This window comes from Eublepharis macularius, chromosome 6, assembly GCF_028583425.1.
Source record: "Eublepharis macularius isolate TG4126 chromosome 6, MPM_Emac_v1.0, whole genome shotgun sequence".
NCBI classification, from domain to species: Eukaryota; Metazoa; Chordata; class Lepidosauria; order Squamata; family Eublepharidae; genus Eublepharis; species Eublepharis macularius.
The window spans coordinates 2,539,167-2,553,978 of record NC_072795.1 but is presented as its reverse complement, the minus strand read 5'-3'; the positions used below and the strand labels follow the sequence as shown (position 1 = coordinate 2,553,978).

The following is a 14,812-nucleotide window of genomic DNA, read 5'->3' as shown; positions in this document are numbered from 1 at the left end:
AGCATAATGATAGTAAGTGTTTTATGCCTAGATGTATGGAAGGAAGACACCGTGAGCACACCAGTCAAAGATTTAAACCTAGGCCAGCATCTTTGTGAGATCACTTCCTGTAAAATGGGCACCATGTTGCAAAAAAATCTTTTCTGATCGTGGTTTCCAAAATCCACAGAGGATTTTCTTCTCGCTGCAATGTGAAGCAATGGGCTGAATGCTCAGTGGGCACCGGAGGGCTGGATCCAAATACCTCCAAAGTCACTAAACTCATTGGGTGACCAAGGCCCGTCACTATTGCTCAGATGGCCTAACCCACAATTGTCTTGTGAAGATAACAGAATAACCAGACACACATTGATCTGAGCTCCAGAGCAGGATACAAATGTGCTCCGCACAAACAAAACATTTATGGCTGTCAATATCTTGGCTCAAGACAGCCGCAGCGAAGAGAAACGTTTTAATTAAAAAGCAGGTTTTGGACAGGAGAGGGCGCCATTGCACCTGTGTCGGTCGGAAGGCCGGCTAGGAGGACGTCCTCTGCCGGTTCTCACCGAGCTCCTCCGCTCTGCCCCAGCTGGGAGGCTTTTCAGAGTCCCAGAATCGGAAGGAAGTCCCGTTTTTAGGCTTGCTTTGGTCAAAGTTTTATGCGGGAAGGAAAGGCTTTCTGAGTGTCAGCACGGAAAGGTGGGGGCTTTCAAGAGCCAAAGCTCCCTTCGTCATACCCTGGAAATCTAGTTGGTCTCTGAGGTGCTACTGGACCCCCATCTTGCTCTTCTACTACCGACCAATGTGGCTCCCCACCTGAAACAATCTTCCCAGAAAGAGAGGTGGTCCAGGAGTGGATTGTCTGCTTTGCATGCAAAAGGGCCCAGGTTCGATTCCTAGAAGCATCTCCAGGCAAAGTGTCCGAGGAGAAGGTCCTGGGAAATACCTTTCTTTGCTGGGGAGCTCAGATAGCCGGCAGTCAGAGTGCAGGATACTGAACAAGATGGTCTCATGGCTGGACTTAGCGTAAGGCCGCTTCAGATGATACCCCCCCCCTCCCCGACACACACACTGCTTTTCAGAATGGAGGAAACGCCTCCAGCAGTGGAGCTTCATGAGCTTATGAAAATGGCTGTATTATTATGGAACGCAAACCCAAGGTGGACGAGGGCGGCTTTCCAAGAGGGCGAGGATGGATTACTCAGGTTGAAAATGACTAGAATAAAATTTGAAAGAGAGGACTGACAATTCTAACAATTTCATCTTGCTATATAAAGGATTTTTTTTAAAAAAAGAGGGATTAAAATTGTAGCTGAAGCCTGTTGTAGGAACTCTGGGCGCGTTACTTGTGTTACTGCCTTGTGAGCTGTGGGGTTTGAGGGCTGAATGAACTCTTGGTTCTGCTTGGAGGTCTCATTGACGGGGGGTGAGGATTTTGTATCCAAAAAGAAAAAGAAAAGGCCAAGAGAGGGCAGGCGTCTGGGCTGCCAGGAGGTGCAAGTAGCCCAAGAACACAGGGAGCACGGAAAGTTGCAGCGCTCGTTTATGCAAGCCTGGGCCATAGCAGGATTTCTCTGTCCAACTGTTCTGTTTGTTTTGTAAGTTTTATTTAATACACTCTTCTTTGTTATGTGCTGTTTTAATATCTTGATTTTTTTTAGTGTTGAAATGTTTGAATGTTTTGATATTCGCCCTCTTGAGGACTCTAGTAGGGTGGAAAGGAGGCATAGAAAACTTTTAAAATAAATAACAGAATGAAAAATTCCTCAACGTTATGCTGTATTTTTTCAAGTCAGGATTAGGAAGTTGAAGAGGCCTCAGTGGGCGACTGACGTGATGCTTGCTGGTTCGTTCTGTGAATGTGGGCCTCCAATGCGTTTGCTTCACCTGGCAAGGCTGGCAAGAGAAAGCCAACTGATAATGGACGGGGTCTCTTCAGTGCCACTCTTTCCTATTGCCCACCTTTCTACTCCAGTCGACTGCAAGGAGGAGGGGGAGGTCCTGATTTTACAAAAGGGCCGTTGAGATGGGAAATAAGGAGCCAGCCCAGCTTCGCAAGAAAGGGCAGGCCAATCTGCACCCTGAAAGGCCTGTTCTAGTACTTCTGCCTCAAGACCCAAGACAGAATGCTGCTTGAACGGCTGGCAGCGTCCTTTCTTTTTCCTGGTGGATTGGGCCCTGTCCTATACAGCTTTCATTGTTTAGGGGATAGAAATGAAAGCTGGCTTGAATAAGCAGACTGAAGACTGTGGGGTGGGGGTGGGGGGTTGAAATGAAATTTCACACAAATTCAAACTATTCATTTTTTTTCAAACTCGACATTTTTGTAAATTCTGCTTTTTTGCATTTCTGATGTATAGATTTGAGTGGAAGCGCTGCGGTTGCAAAGCTCAAGCTTCCACCTTGTTGAAGGGTTTTCATAGCAATACTCTTAAGTTGTGTAACTTGCCAAACTCAGTGTTTTACACCGAGTGTTTTTTTTCCAAAACACACAGTTTGAACAACATCCTCCAACCAGGGAGAACTTGTCTGTAAATTGTTTCCCAGTAAGCCTCATTTCACTTGCTGTTAAGTTGTGCTGCAAGATAGACTTTCTTCTCTGCTCTTTGGAACGGGGGAAATGGAAGCAAAGGCAAAATACTCGTTTTCAAGAAGCAGTGAGAAGAAATCGCAACTAATCCCTGGCGGGAAAGAGAGGAGACGGATCTCCGTAATTGTGCTGCCCAGACCCTGCATTTCCTTCCAACGGGCAACACTTCTATTCCTTGCAATGAGGCTAGTGCAAGACAAATTCCCACGGGATTGTGTCCCATGTCCATGGGGGGTGGGGGGGGCTGCTGGCCGGGGACATCTCTGCCTCCAGCACCCCCATGGGCCAGTGCTCAGTCCGGGGCAAGTGAAATGAATCTTTCCATGAGCCTCTTTATTGCCCAGCTACCCACCCACAGCTAGCCCCCTTCCTTGCCATGGGGGGGGGAATGGCAGCTTGGATTCCCCCCCCCTCCATTAGTCTATAAAATGCAAAGTTTTGACTCAGACCCAAGCCTGCTTGGACCCCGCGACTTTGTGCTTCTGGTTCAAGGAAGGTGACAGGCCCAGGCTTGCCAACCTCCAGGTGGGGCCTGGAGATCTCCCGGAATTACAACTGATCGTAGATCTCCACATTACAGAGATCAGTTCCCCTGGAGGAAATGGCTGCTTTGGAGGTTGGACTCCAGGGCATGATACTCCGCTTCCCAAACTCCAGGATATCCCGAGCTGGAGTTGGCAACCCTGGGATACTGGGGCGAGAGAGGCCAGTGCAGCTCAACTCGTCGTCCCAGGAGTTCTCCTGGCTTTGGGAGCTTTACCAAGACAGACCTCTCCGTGGTTCGGGAAGGGCGCTCTGCCCATGTTCAGAGGCGCCCATTCCTCGCGCTCGCCCCGCGCCGGCGCCTCCCCGGCCGCATCTGGCGCCCTCCCGCCGCACCCCGCCCCGCGCGCCGCTGGAGAGCCGCCGGTTGCGCCACCGGGCCCGGCTGGGGAAGACCCCGCCCCCTGGCCGCGATAGGCGGGCGAGGCCGCTCCCCGCCCCCTCGTTTGCATGCCCGGCCGCGGGCGGGTCCCGCCGCGGGGAAGTGGCGCGCCGAGGGCTGGCGAGCGGGGCGTGCGGCCGAGCGCCCACTGCCCGCCCAGCCGCCCCGCCGCCCGCACCGACCCGCGCAGCCGCCCCGCAGGGCAGGTGGGGGCCAAGGAAAGGTGGGTGCCAAGGCGGGCGGGCGGGCGGGGAGCCGCGCTGCGTCCGCGGGGCGCGCCCGGGTCCCGGAGCGCCGCGGAGCCCGGAGAGGCCGTCCCGGGGCGGGCCGGGCGGAGTCCGCCCGTGGGAGGAAGCGCCGCACCGCCGGCCTCTGCGACCCGCTCCGCTCCCTCGCCGCGCACCGGAGGCCGCCGAGGCAGCGCGGGGCGACTTTGCGGCTCGGGAGCGGGCGTCGGACCCCCCCCACCTGCGCCGCGCCCGGCTCCTCCTGCCGCCGGTCTGTTTGCGCGGCTCCCCGTCGGACCCGGCTGGCCTCTGCCCGCGAAGCGGAGCCGGGCGGGCGCTGCTGGCCGAGGCTCTTCCGAAGGGGAGCGCTCGAGTCGAGAGTGGGAGCGGGCGCCCCGGACAGCCGCCGCAACGACCCGCCGTCGCTCCTGGCGGGCTCGGGTCCCAGCAGGTAGGCTGCCTTTGGCCACGGAGGTTCCACGAAGCCCCCCTGCGCGCCCCGACTTGGCCCGCCTGGCCCGGCAGGCGAGGGCGAGCCTCTGGCAAGAGCCCTCCCCGAAGCAAAGGAGCGCCGAACCGGCAAGGCCCGGCCCAATAGCGCCTGAAAGACCCACTGGATTCCCAGCACCCCTCTGGGTTTCTAGAGCTGCCTATCTCAGACCCGGTTTTCTCTGGGCGGGACCCGGTGCTGCTGTTGCGCGCCTGCCACATCCTCCCCTCCCCCCCCCTTTGCAGGTGGGCTGCAGGGCCTGTAGGAAGAGACCCCCCCCGGGGGGGGCTCCCCGGCGCCTGGTCCCCTCCGGTCGGGATGGTTTCGTGCGCTTTGTGATCGCTTTGAGCCTCCGCGAGAAAGGCGGGCTGTGCAAGGAGTCAATGGAGGGGCCAGTCACTCTGTGCGCCTTCGCTGGGGGTGGCGGAAGCAGGGCGGGGGGCGCCCCTCTTCCCTCGGAGCAGCAGCTCTGGGGCTGGCCCCCTCCTGGCATCCCCCCCACCCACCACCCACCTGAAGATCTTCCTTTTTCTCCTGGCTTTTCTTTTGCCCCCGGGCGGCTTCTCTTGCCTGCCGCTCTTTTGGTAATTTCTAAGGTGGTGCTTCTTTTAGATGCTTTTCTTTAGGATGCCATTTTTACTCTGTGGATGGTAAGAGCGTCAGAAGAGCCCTTCTGGATCCGGCCAGCGCTTCAACGCGTCCAGGATCCTGGCTCGCTGAGTGGCCAACCACTTCTTGTCTCTGAAGAAGGGAGCTTTGAGGCTCAGAAGCTCCTGCCCTGAACACATTCTGGTTTCTACGGCGCCCCTGGACTCAGATCCTCCTGTTGCAGTTACTCTGGAGGGCCAACAGCGGGCACGAGGCCAAGGCCTTCTCCTGAGAGTTGCCTCCTGGCGCCGGCAGACAGCGGTTGACTGCCTCTGCATGTGGAGGATCCCTTTAGTTCCCATAGCCACTGAGAGAGGCCTCTTCCATTCGTCCGTCTAATCCCCTTTTATAGCTGTCTCTGCCGATGGCCAGGGCTGCACCCTCGGGCAGGGAATTCCGCATTCCCGGGAGCTTGTGGTAGTCTCCTACGGCAGTGTGTTGAATTAACAGCAAAAGGTTAGAACTGAGCGGGGGGGGGGAGGAAGGAGGGAGGGGAGGCTGTTGCTGCTGAACTCCGTCCGGATTACGTGAGCCTCCTCTTGACGGTGGTGGTTCTCCCTGCCCGAGGCTGCGCTGGGCTCTCCCTTCCTCTGCTCGGAGGCATCTTCTCTGTTTCTTCTTAACCCTTTTGCTCGCTCCCTGTGTCTTCTCCTTGATTCACTGTGCAGTCCTAATTGAAGTCAATGGGCCTAGACTGGAGTAACTCTGTTTAGGATCGCTTTGTCAGCTGTAAGCCCTCAAGCAGGGCCCATTTTATTTTAAATTTTTTTGTAAATGGACTGTCCGTTTTGGATGCTTTTCTAGCGAGTAAATGCATCAGGCTGGGATTACGCTGAGGCAGGTCTTTCCAGGAAAGAAGCTTCAGCTTGACGGAGATGTTCGGGGAGGATAATAACCTAATTAGGACCGAAGTCCCTTTCGTTCAATAAACTAGACAGCACAATTATTTTTGAGCTACACATTTCTTTTTGCAAGCTGTGTAATTCCTACAAAAAGAACGTGAACAATAAAAAGAGATGGGGTTCCCTGGCTTGAGAGTCTGGGTGGATCTCCGGCCCTGCTGGAAGTGTCGCCCGTTCTTGTTTGGTTCGTGACCACCCGGGAAGAGCAAGAATTTGCTTAATTGTATTTGTGATGTGCAAGTTGTGAGTGAGCAGCTGTCCTGTGGCACAGTATGGGAGTTCAGTGTGCTGTGGATAAATTGGCAAGCAGTCGTCGTCACATAGGAAGGTGCCTTATGCAGAATGGGAGCTTTGCTCCGTCCAAATTTGTATTGTCTACTCTGACCGGAAGCAGCTCTCTAAGGTTCCAGGTGGAAGTCTTTCACCTCGTCTCCTACTTGATCCTTTTACCTGGAGATGCCAGGAATTGAACCTGGGGCCTGCTGAGTGCCAAGTAGATGCTCTGTCATTGAGCCACAAGGGCATGGAGGGTTCTGGAGGCACCTGGCACTCTCCATGCTCCCAAGCACTGCAGGGTGGGAGGAAGTTATGCCTTGTAGGTTCGGAGCATGGCTTGATTCATGCTCTATGAGAGCATCTCCTGGCTTTTCTTACTGGGCCACACTTTGTGAAAAGAATGTTGTTCTCCCTTAGACTGTATTTTTTAAATTATTATTATTATTTGAATTCTGCTCTCCCTGAGAACCAGGCTCAGAGCAGATCACAGAAAAAATATAAAACAGGCAGCATAATAATTAAAACACTTCAGTAAAACATGGCGGCATTCTTATTGCACAATCCCTCTCGATACAAAAACCCTTGGGGTGGGTGGCAAGCTGTTTGACGTTCAGCAGACTGGGGGGGGGGTCATATCCCTCCTGGTGGAAGGCCGATGGAAGTGGGGAGAACGCCCGCCTCAACCACTGTATGCCTAGTGGAACAACTCCATCTTGCAGGCCCAGGGGAAAGACAAATCCTGCTGAGTCCAAGTCTCTACTTGCTGGGCTTGTTGACTTGCTTGAGGGTGGGTTCTCCCAGCACTTGTCGTGTTGCATCTACCAATTTCTCTGTCTTTCGGGTCTCACAAGACTCCTGGTTGTTTCTTACCAATCCGCCTGAACTCTCGTCAACCAGGCAATTGCAGAGATTTAAGGGCGCTGTTTTACCCCTCACACTACGGCCCCCTGAAATGTTGTTCTTGGGGACAAGTAAAGCAGCCAGAGGCGGACTGTGCAGTGAAATGGAGGAATTGGCAGAAATCAGGGCCCTCCTGTTAAGAAAATAGTGCTGTTGTGTGGTTGAATGGAGACCTTTGTAATTTTGGCCATAGCTACGTATAGTAGACCAGTATCGTTGTCTCCATATTGCAGTGGGGGGGGTGAGGCTTTGAGACCCCTTATTCCATACCTTTTGATGCTTCATTAAAACATTCCTATTTATTTTACTGGTGGTGGAGAGTGCTGGCAAGTCATAGCTGAGTTATGGTGACCCCGTTTATTTCCCTACCAGTGTGCTTTATCTGATGCTTTTAATTGACTGTTTATTGCTGTGTTTTCCTCTCAGTGTGTTCTTTTAATATTTAATCCTTGACATTTTAATTTTAAGTCACCTTGGGTATTTTTTGGAAAATGTGGCTTGTAGATGGCGGCCGGCCAAAGGTGCCTAAATACTTGTGGCTGAAATGAAATTTGGGAGAGGAGTTTTACTTAACGCCATTCTGAGGGCTTGGTCCTGGATTTCCCAGTTAGGAAGTCATCCTGGTGGGACAGAAGACGCATGCGCCACGTGTGCCAGCCTTTGGTTGCTTCTTGGAAGGTGTAATGCCAGCCCCCGAACCTATTGGGAAACATGGAAGCAGAGCTTTGTGTGTATAGGTGGTGGCTTTAACTAGCCCAGATCCGTTCTTCTATGCTCTGCTTTTAAAATAACACTACAGTTTGTTTTGTTGCCACCAACTAACACAAGTGCGCACCTGCACCTACGCCCAGGGAAGGTTTTCTGTGCTTCTGGGGCAAGAAGTGAGACAGCCAACGTCTGCACAAACCTGTGAATGGTTAAAGGAAAGAAATCGTTAAATATTGCGTGGATAAATGTTTCTTGGACTTACCTTGTTTACGGGACTAGTGAGAACCTAGCCAGTGGGCACGGTGTCTCCTTGGATCCCGCAAAAGAAAAAGAAAACTTGATTGATTGATTTTTGTGGTCACCGCCAAAAATTGGGCGGGGTCTTCCCCAGCCGGGCCCGGTGGCGCAACCGGCGGCTCTCCAGCGGCGCGCGGGGCGGGGTGAGTGTATGAACATACATGTATTTATATATTTAGGTGTATAGGATATCGATGGGGCAGCTGCTTCAAATGTGTGGATTATGTTTATTGCACATAGGCACTTTAGGATATTTATAACACAATTTCCTCCTTGCGCTCTAGTGTATTGGAAATAGACATGGATTATATTCTTAGACATTATGAGATTAGCATTATTTATTAATTGATGTGTTGGTTTAAGAGCTCATCATGGAGGGCGAGTGGCCCTTAGTTTGGGCTGTAGTTAATATCCAGTGTCGCTTCCTTTTTTGGTTATGAAAGAGAGACAGCATGGAATAAGTCGACAGGTATTAGTTTAGAAACTGGTTAAATGATGGGAAGCTAAGAGCAGAGGTCCGTTGTCAGATCTCAACAACAGTGGGAAATGCGTAGTGGGGTCCTGCGCAGATTGGTGTTGGATCAGTCCTGTTCACAGGTGACCTGGAATCGGAGATGAGCAGTGAAATATCAGAGTTTGCAGGCGGCCAGCGCTTTTGCTTGGGATGGGGAAAACCACAGAGGCCAGGGAGGAGCCGCAAAAGCCTTCTTGTGAATAGGTAACAAAACGGCACATAAAATTCAGTGTGACATGATGCACATTAGAGGGGGTGGAAATCCTAATTTTGCATATGTTCAGATGGAGCCTGGCAGGCTGAGAAATCCACTGGTGTGGCAGTGGATCGCTTGCTGAAATCGTCCACTCGGTGTGCAGCAGTGATTGAAATAACAGAGGCAGTTCTGTGCTAGGGATGATGACTGGGCTGTAGTTTTCCCGAGTAGAGGCTGCCCAGGATAGAGAAGGAGAGAATGCTGAAGACAGTTGTGTGGTGCCAGTTGCCAGGCTGGGCCCAGTGGCACAGTGGGGAACCTGCCCAAGCTTGCAAAGGTTACCTCATTTTCTCCTCCATCCCTTTCCCCAAACTATTTCCTTTTTCCCTCCTGGAAACCTGCCTCTCCTCACCTTTCCTTGCTTCCTTCTCGCCTTCTTAGCCACCAACCAAGTTACCTTTTCTTTGCCTGCATCTCCATACTTGATTTATATCCCATCTTTGTCTTCTCCCTTTTATCCTCACAACAGTCCTGTGAGGTAGGCTAGTCTGTGAGAGAGTAATGGTCCAGGAATCACCCAGCAAGCTTGCATGGCAGAGTGGAAATTCAAATCTGAGTCTCCCAAATCCTAGTCTGAAACAATCATTGCTACACGACACTGGCTTTCACGGGGTGGCTGCTGTTGACCAGTAGCAGCCTGCTGGGCCTGGATGAGTCGTACAGATTTGGCCATCACACACAAAACCCGTCGTGGCCTTGCCCCCTTGTATCTACAGGAGCGCCTCTCTCTCTGTGCCATGGCAGCTTCGCTCGTCAGAACAGGGCTTTCTGCAGATGCCACCCTGCAATTGTGCTAAATCAACAACTGCTCACGTATGTGCTTTCTGTTGTTGTTGTTGTTGTTGTTGTTGTTGTTGTTGTGGCCCCTGCCTTATGGAATGGCCTGCCTGAAGAGGTCAGGAAAGCTCCCACTTTCTTGGCTTTCCACAAACCATGCAAAACTGAATTATTCAGGAGGGCTTTTGACTCAGGCGGTAGTGCTGGAAGGAAGTGGCTTAGGGAGTGGCTTTGGTAATGGGACAGGGACTGTAGGCTGTACTACTGGATATTGTCTGTGGACAGGGCTTTTTTTCTGGGAAAAGGGGGGGTGGAACTCAGGAATGCACAATGACATCACTTTGAGTCCCCTGATCTCCGTCTAAACTCCCCTCTGTCTGGAGGTCAGGGGGCGGGGCCACCAGCCATGTGACCATTTTCAAGAGGTGCCGGAACTCCATTCCCCCGCGTTCCCACTGAAAAAAAGCCCTGGACGTAGATAAGATCCTACTGGGTAGTTCCCGCATTGTTAAATAGGTCTCATCAAATTACTTACGTTTTAACTATGTTTCCTTGCTGTATTCCGGTATTTGAATTGCATGCTCTTTTCAAATTGCTGCAGCACATACCCTGTTGAATTATTTATCGGAAGTCCCAGCTCTTGATCGTTTGGACTTGTGCTGTGTCATCTGCCGTGCGTCTCACAGACTATAAATAACACCACTAAATAAACCCTTTGGTCACATATTGCCCAGTCTTCTCTTAAAGGTCCAAACAGGCCTAGAAAGGGCCCTGTCCCGCTACCCCACACCGACTTTTACTGGCAGGAACCGATGCTGGCAGTCCTGTGGATGCCTAGAAATTCCCACAAGGGCCCCAGAGGAAACCTCTTCCTTAAAGCTACAGGGGCTGCTTTTATCAAGGGGGGGGGTTAACACTCCTGTGTGTATGTGTGTTTTTTAAGATTTCAGATTTTGGGTTTTTCTTGGTGTATGGCTGCAGTCTCTGGTTTTAAGTATTCACAGGTGGGGCAATGTTGAGAGTTAGATATATTGAAAGGTGGGACACCCAGAAGGACTAGCAGGGGGCCTCTCAGCTCTCCTTCGGTCACCCTCCCTGCTTTCCTTGAAAGCCCTCATAGCCCCTCCCTTTCCCCGGCTTCCTTCTCTTATTAGCACCCACCAGCCAACCTGTCTTCTGCTCCCCCATCTTGAACTTCCCCTTTCCTCCCTCTGGCTCTGTCTCCTTGGGAATTCTCTCTGGAGTTCCGGCTGCTGGGCAGGACTCCGTCCAGCTGTGGGATGCCACCTGCCAGGTGAGTCTAAGGGCCAAACTACAAGTGACGCCTGACACAGGTTGGACCCTTGTCAGCTTCCCTCAAGTGTTGATGGGAAATGTAGGCATCCTGGTCTTGCAGCTTGGCTCTCCGACTGCTGTCCAATGGACTTTTCAACTGTCACTTGTCCCACATTCCGCCAAGCTGCCTACATTTCCCGCCAAAACTTGAGGGAAGCTGACAAGGGTCCAACCTGTGTCGTTTGTCACTTGTAGTTTGGCCCTCAGTTGCAGGTATGCAAAGGACTGTTGGGTCTCTCAGTGAGTGTAGTACAAACTAGGATGAAAGCATTCAGTCTGATCGCAAAGGTACTTAATAAAACAAATGAATGCAATGGGGCTGGGATTGAAGAGTTGGAAAAACAGCACAAGCAAACCAAAGGCTACCTGAAGCAACGAAAGCATCGAGACAGGTAAAATTTATCCATTATGGACGCCCCCTCCTGAGCGGATCCATTAGGCTGCCCCCTCTTTGCTCCGTCTACAATGCCCTCCTGAATATACATACATTTTGCAAAATGACAGAAGCGTGTGTGTGTGTGTTGGGGGGGGGCGTTCCTGATAACCTCGGACAGGGTGTTGCCTGTTGTGGGAGCCATTGCAGAGAATGCATGTGGATGGGCAGTTGCTGATTTTACCTGTGTGTAGGGTGACACCTTCAGAAGATTTTGAGCAGACTAGTAGTGCTGTCACAGGGCAGAGGTGATCTTGCAGCCCTGTAGGCCCAGTGCCTTCAAGGGCTTTGTTGGTGATCGCTACCACCTCTAGCTGACCCCGGTAAGTGAACCAGTGAAGCATCTGCAGAAAGGGAGTGATGCAAAACTACAGCGTCTGGGGTCTTTTTGCTTTGATAAAAGGCGGTTGAGCTGTGAGAGGTCTACAGAACTATGCGCGGGAGAGGAAAGCAGCTGTAGATTCAAGTCTAATGAAAGGAAGTATCACTTTACAAACCATAGGTAGTTGACTTGTGGAACTCTCTGCCACAAGATGGGTTGATGACTGCTGGCTTAGATTTAAAAGGGGCTGGGCACATTTATGGATAAGTCCGTCATTGGCATGTGAATGGGACCTCTTGGTTCAGAGGCAAATGCCTCTTACTGTGAGATGCTTGGGGGGGGGGACGGGGGGGAGCAGTCAGCAGGGGAAGGCCGGGGATGGTGGATCCTGCTTTTTGGCTTTCCTGCAACCTCTGAGTTTTAGAAACTAGATGGGCCAGCATGGCTGCTCTTGTTTTATATAAAGACCAAAATTTTCTGCCTCGAGGGGTTTGCCGTCTAAATTTAGACTGGATTGGGGGATCAACAGAAGTCAGAATAACCAGGGATGAATTTTTTAATAATTCTTTTTTTCCCCAAGCAACCCTTTAAAGCACACCACTGTTTCAGACTCTCCTAGCGAGTGTAAATCCACATTGACAACAAAAGCAGGGCTCTTCAAGAAGTATGTCGTTACTAAGCAATATCTGTTTCTTTGGAAGTGGGGGGGGGGCGCTAGCCTTTGACAGGAGCGTGTCCGTCTACCGCGCTCGTCACAGTCATCCAACAGGTTCTTCTTGGGCTGACAACCATGCAGGTAGCTCTTGCGGGGTTGCGTTTTTTTTAGGTATTTCAGGGTTTTTTAAAAATCTGATCTTGTCCTCCATCTGTCTCTTCTGGAACTTGTTTATTAAATTTCTTTATCATTGCCGCATACATACAAGAAATGAAAGTGGTGTGTGTGTGGGGGGGGGAGGGAAGGGAAGAGGGGAGAAATGAAACTTTATTTGGATCCTATTACTGTTAGGGGGGGAACTGTACTTGGGTGACAAATCGCACCCAAAGAGAGCTTGCTAATGGTTCCTCATCCTCTTGGAGAAGAGTGACAAGTGGAGTGCCTCAGGAATCGGTCCTGGGACCTGGTCTGTTCAACATTTTTATAAATGATTTGGATGAAGGAATAGAGGGAATGCTTATTGAATTTGCAGATGGTACTAAATTGGGAGGGGTAGCAAATACGGTCGAAGACAGAGTCAGGATACAGGGTGATCTTGACAGGCTGGAAAACTGGGCCAAAACAAAATGAATTTCAACAGAGATAAATGCAAATTTCTGCATTTAGTAGGAAAAATCAAATGGATAATTATAGGATGGGAGAGGCTTGTCTCGGCAGTAGTATGTGCAAAAAGGATTGAGGGGTCTTTGAAGACCATACACTGAACATGAGTCAGCAGTGTGATACGGTAGCTAAAAAGGCAAACACGGTTTTGGGCTGTATCAATAGAATCATATCGTCCAGATCATGAGAAGTGATGGTATCACTCTACTCTGCTCTGGTTAGACCTCACCTAGAGTACTGTGTTCAGTTTAGGGCACCACAACTTAAGAAGGATATAGACAAGCTGGAACGTGTCCAGAGGAGGGCAAGGAAGATGGTGAGGGGTCTGGAGACCCAGTCCTAGGAGGAAAGGTTGAAGGAGCTCAGAATGTTTAGCCTGGAGAGGAGACGACGGAGAGGTGATGTGATAACCATCTTCAAGCACTTGAAGGGCTGATGCAGAGTTGTTTTCTGCTGCCCCACAGGTTGAAATTAAATCAAAAGAGTTTTCGGCGAAACATTAGGAAGAACTTCCAGATAGTTAGAACAGTCCCTCAGTGGAACAGGCTTCCTCGGGAGGTGGTGGGCTCTCCTTCCTGTGAACCTGGGCAGATCATGAGAGGGAGGGCAGGAAGGGTTATATCAGTGCTTGGTTCTCGTGGCCCTTCTTAAATGCCCAGGGTAATGCCGATCACCACCTTGATGTCAAGTAGCGATTTTCCCCAGGCCAGTTTGGCTAGGGATCCTGAGGGTGTTTTGCCATCTTCTGGGCATGGAGCAGGGGCCACTGGGGTGTGTGGGGAGGGGAGGTAGTTGTGAATTCCTTGCATTATGCAGGGGGTCGGACTAGATGATCCTAGAGATCCCTTCCAGCCCTAGGATTCTACTTTCCCCCTTTCTGCAGAATCCACCAGAGAGATCTGCTCCAGTGCGGCTGCTGTCTTTTTCTGTTACAGACTGGGAGTGAGAGAAAGCAAATTTGAGGTCTTGCATGTGGAAAGAACTTCAAAGGATGTGCCTGTCAAAAGAAAGTCTCTTCCTTTGGGTTTAAAGTCAAGGAGAGAAGTGCCATTGGTCACGTGGAGCAAAGGAAAGTGTTTGGCGTTGGGGCTGCCTTTAAGCTCTCGTCTTTGTGGCGTTTAATGTAATTCTACTTCTCAAGATTTCTGTAGACAAGAGAAGATTAGCTGCTGGCCCCTCTGTTTTTCTACGGAGAGAATAATAGACTCAGACGTTTTCCTGCAGAAGCACTCTTGAAATGAATGGGAAAGTCACATGCGCCTAGTAGGGCCATGCGCATGCTATCTCCCATTCATTTCAAGGGGGTGCCTGCTGAACATCTCTCAGGTGCTTTGGCTGCTCTGTGTATGTGTTCGTGGAGGGAGGTCCTTTTGGGGAGCAAATTATTTTCTGAAATTAAAGGAAAATTGAGTTGAGGACAAAGGAAACATTCTGTATGGCTGTTCATGTGTCTTCTGCCCCTCCCCTTTCCAAAAAGCTTCTCAGAATTCAAAGCACATTTGTGAATTTCAGAAAAATTGATGCTACAGGCATGACTGTACTTGACTGGTAGCAGGGACGGAAAACGCCACACGCCTTGTGGGCCCCCCAATTAATAAAAATAAAGTTGGGTCCAGTGCATTTTATATTGATTTGTTTTCTTTTAAGCTTTGCAAAGATGCTTTGTTTTGGTAGCTGCTTCACTTCTCTGGTTTGAGAATTCAGCAGTTGCTTTGAAGCTCAGTGTTAGAATTTCGTCGCATGGGCCTAGGTGCTGTTTTCGACATTAGCGCTGTCCTTTAAGTGTGCTCTAGGACTCGGCAGTATGCGTTTTTATCTCTTTATCTTGAGTGCCCAGAGTGTTTGAATGTGAATGCTGAGCACAGGTTTCCTTTAGAGCAGGCCGTGTGACTCATTTAAGCCCAGCCCAGCCCTG

The 14,812-nt window shown here is 50.9% G+C and overlaps 1 protein-coding gene across 2 annotated transcripts in view; it reads left to right on the top strand.

Annotated features, from left to right (window-relative positions):
- The first annotated feature begins 3,636 nt into the window (after nucleotides 1-3,636).
- The window catches only part of IL1RAP (interleukin 1 receptor accessory protein), a 107,551-nt gene continuing 96,375 nt past the window's right edge, over nucleotides 3,637-14,812 (top strand). For both annotated transcript variants that reach the window (XM_054983666.1, XM_054983667.1), the window contains exon 1: nucleotides 3,637-3,717. The gene's annotated coding sequence lies outside the window, so the exon portion shown is untranslated. The remainder of the gene's footprint in view (nucleotides 3,718-14,812) is intronic.